The 4,378-nt window shown below is 39.7% G+C and overlaps 1 pseudogene across 1 annotated transcript; it reads right to left on the bottom strand.

The window, feature by feature from the left end:
* Positions 1 to 50: 50 nt before the first annotated feature.
* On the bottom strand, positions 51 to 3,503 carry LOC114281155 (putative calcium-transporting ATPase 13, plasma membrane-type pseudogene; annotated as a pseudogene). Its single transcript, XR_014335048.1, has one exon. The product of XR_014335048.1 is annotated as a putative calcium-transporting ATPase 13, plasma membrane-type pseudogene (transcript).
* Between the last annotated feature and the right edge of the window lie 875 nt (positions 3,504 to 4,378).

The raw sequence follows: 4,378 nt of genomic DNA on the forward strand, positions 1-4,378 counted from the left end.
CACATATAGGATGAATAAAAAGCAACAATTTGAAACAGTACCTTCGGGTATGTCTAAGAAAAAAACAATGCAAGTTTTATTATTTGCATATACATTAAACTATTACTTATAATACAGTAATTGAACATACATAATGATAAAACTAACAATTTCTATGACTTCAAATATTAAATACCTAACTATTCATATTTACAAGTATTTTGTATTTCTCCATTTGAGGTAGCTGAAAAATGGTTTCTCTGGAACAGGTATCCACTTCACAATCCAACCAATCGGCCAAGACACTGCAGCAAATCCAATACATACTACCCACTGCCACCAATTCAACCTCTCTGTACTTGCAAATTTCTTCAGGAATTCCACCATCACCACTTGAAGAACAATGGTAATCCCAATGATCGCCAAAAACAACTTGCTCCTATGTATTTCCTTGAAGACATTCTTCTTCTCGAGCTTCCTTGCATTGAATTCGTTGAAAACTTGGCAAAGCACGAAAGTATTGAAGATTAGCGTGTTGTTGACATTTGTATTCACCCCAAAGATTGATTTGCCTCCGAATTGTAAGGTCAGTAGCACGGCTATCTGGTAGAATGCTTGAGCTAGCAGGTTCCTCCACATAATGTTGGTGATGAGCGGTTTAGTTCGACCCACGGGTTGTTTCTGCATGAGTTCTTTGGAGGGCTTTTCTGTGGCCAGAGCCAAAGCACCTAAGGTGTCCATGATCAAGTTCACCCACAATAACTGGACAGCTGTAAGTGGGACTTCACCAGCTGAAACTGCTGCGACAAAGTTGATGAAAAGGGCAGCAACATTCACAGTGAGCTGGAATTGGATGAATTTTTGAATGTTATTGTAAACGCATCTTCCCCACTTTAAGACCGTGACTACAGAACCAAAGTTATCATCTAAAATGACAATGTCTGAACTCTCTTTCGCCACTTCTGTTCCTTGAATCCCCATAGATAGACCTATATCTGCTTCCTTCAATGCTGGTGCATCATTCGTGCCATCACCAGTAACTGCCACAACATGGCCTTTCTGCTTCAAGCATTGCACCATGAGAAGCTTATCGAATGGGGAAGATCTTGCCATCACACAGATTTTATCAACTTTCTCCAATCGCTGCTCTGGAGTGTAATTGCGAAATTCCTCACCTTCTACCACTGCTCCACTAATATCCTGATTAGGCCTAAGTATCCCGCATTCAGTGGCTATAGCTCTAGCAGTGAAAACATTGTCGCCAGTGATCATTTTTATGTTCACTCCAGCATACTGACAAGCTTCCACAGCTTTCTGCACACCAGGCCGACATGGATCCTTTATACCTACCAATCCCAAAAGGGTCAAGTTGCTGTCTTTCAAATTTTTGTTCAATTTTTCGCCTTCATTCTCTTCTTCTTGAACTTGTTTATGAGCAAAAGCAATGCATCGAAGGCTGCTCGCGGCCATACCTTGGATCATTTGATCAAATTTCTTCCTTTCAACATCATCCAAGACCTTGATTTCTCCAGAGACAGCATAGTAATGGGAGCACATTGCGAGCACCATCTCTGCAGCCCCTTTCCAATGCACGTTGATCGTATTGTCATCCTTCTTCCTCATTGAAACGCCGCTTCTTTTCTTTGTTGAATTGAAGGCTTCAACATGGAGGATTGAACAGCTCTGCTTCAGTTTCTCCATATCCATGTTTAGTTCCATGACAGCCCAAAAAAGAATTGCTTTTTCAGTGGGGCTGCCAGAGAACTCAAATTCGGGTCCTGAAGTGGACTTGTAAACAGTGCCTGTTGTATTCAAACCGACACCTTGGTGGAGCAATTCAAGAACATTGTCTGAAATTGAAGATGAATTTCTTTCCTCCATCGATTCTTGGCCGAGCCAGAACTTTGTTACCTTCATTTGGTTGAGTGTGAGGGTACCCGTTTTGTCAGTACAAATGACGGTGGCAGAACCCATTGTTTCACATGCAGAGAGCTTTCTCACCATTGCCTGATCAGCCATCATTCTCTTCATCGAATAAGCCAAAGTAAGTGTGACAGCCAACGGCAAGCCTTCAGGAATTGCAACAACAACAATAGTTACTGCAGCAGCTACAATCCCCACAACAGAATTGATAATGTCATCAACTTTTGTCTTGCTTCCATTGAACTCTGTATTTCCATTTGCATCTTTTGTATTGCCTGTGAAATACCGAACCAACAACACCACTAGAACTAGGAAAGCAACAACCAAACCAACCTTGCCTATGGCCGAGGTTAGTTTGTTGAGCCGGGCTTGTAAAGGAGTTTGCTCGTTGGTGTCGCGGCTGATTGTGCTCATCATCTCACCCCATGTCGTGCTCATGCCAACCGATGTCACAAGCATTCGGCCAAACCCATCAGCCACCTTGGTACCCGAAAACAAGAATGGATTTTTAGTAAGATTCACTTCGACGTGCTCGCTTTCGCCTGTCATGCTCGATTCATCAACTTGTAGCGAGTGCCCATCTATGAACAGGCCGTCAGCTGGAACCTGATCTCCAATCTTTAAGCAAACAACATCTCCAACAACAATTTCAAAAATCGAAACTTGTTGCCGCCTTCCATTTCTCACAACATCAATTGGGATATTGTTGCTAACTTTAGATAACTTGAGAAATTGCCTGTTCTGCTTGAAATTACTTCCTGCTGAGACTGCTATGACAAGAAAGACAGCGAAAAATATGCTGCCTCCATCATACCACCCTTCTTTTAGCCCATTTTCTTTGATGCCGAAGCCTAGTGAAAGAGCTGCACATACTAAAAGGATTATAATAGTAGGATCTTTGAAAGCCTCCCACACGAAACGATAAAAACGTTTTGTGGGAGGTCTTTGATATGTGTTAGTGCCAAAAGCTTCGTGTCTCAGCGAAATATCTTCTTCGTTGTCTCCATTTATTCCAAGCTCCAAATTGGTTTTGAGAGCAGAAGCTAGACCATGAACTCCATGATGTTTTTCAACAAGCTGGTTTAGATTTTTCTTCTTGACAAGTTGGGTGAGGCTTGACTTATCAATGTTGGTGAAACAGGGGTGTGGTGGTTCGGAAACATCGATTACAACGACTCGGTTAGATGGAACAGGGGAGACCTTTCTCTTGTTCTTGGCTTTCAAGCAAGAAGAGAAGGCCCTTGAACAGTAGATTGTAGCAAATGCCAAGTGCCATCTATGTTTGTTGGTGTTATCAAGGCAGGTGGGTAGTTTGAGGAATGTAAACATGCTTTGAAAGCAAAAAAAATAAAATAAAAATAGATATTTATTTCAAAAAGCAGAATGATATATGTACGGAGGCAAGTCTAACAGTTACAACCTTATTATGACAATGAGAGATGAAATAAAAGAATAATATCGTGCAGAAACTAATGTAGCATGAAAATATTAGCTCACTTATGATACCGAAGAAGATCAAAGGTTGGCTCGGTGAAAGACACGTTCTCAAGCGGGTTCAAGTCTTGTGATAACAAGCTCAGGATACATGAAGATTGCTGGTAATGGTGATGGCGTGTTTGCAACAATTTATAGAGGCCAAATTTTGTCTACGCGTACCGTGCCGTAATTTCGTTATCTGTTCACTTTGAAAAATCAAATATTTAATTTGAAGAAGCAACAAACACAACTTCCTGGTATGAGAGCATCTCCAATGCACTAGGCATATAATGCTTGTTAGGTAAAATGCCTAGTATGACTCACTTTTTTCAACTCCAATGCACTAGGCATGTAATTAGGCATTTTAGCTCAACTCAAATTCACTAGCTACATGTAGCTAGCCTTCAAGGCTAGGCAAAATGTATTTAATCATTAGGATTATTTCCCTCCATCTTTGTTGCTGATGTGGCATTTTATAAAATTAATAGTATTTGGATGAATAGTTAAAATAAAGAGCATGGTTGGAGCAGAAATATGAAACAGTTGATAGGCAAAATAAAATGTATACTTTATAGTAATATTTAGATAGGTAAAATGCCTATTACCGTTGGAGATGCTCTGAGGCTGGAAATTTCGGCCTTACCCATGTGTCCTAGCCTTGCTCCGGGCCACGCTTCGGCCCGGGCCACGGGCATATAATGTTTTTTAAATACTAAATGATTTTTATTTTTATGGACTTTTTTTATTAGAAATAATTTGACAACTCTATGTCCAATTATTTTTATAAATAGAGATTTGTTAACGTGAATTATATTTTATGAGGATCTTGCAAACTATCACTCTCAGAACGAGTATTGATAAAAATGCAAATAATGACCAAAAAAAAAAAAAATTAGGATTTCAACACACATTTCTTATAAAGAAAATATTATTCTTGCTTGCCAAATTATCACTCAAAAATCAATTTAACCTATATTCTTTTAATAATATCAATTTTGCA

Source organism: Camellia sinensis, chromosome 7 (genome assembly GCF_055761805.1).
Source record: "Camellia sinensis isolate YWXY chromosome 7, ASM5576180v1, whole genome shotgun sequence".
NCBI classification, from domain to species: Eukaryota; Viridiplantae; Streptophyta; class Magnoliopsida; order Ericales; family Theaceae; genus Camellia; species Camellia sinensis.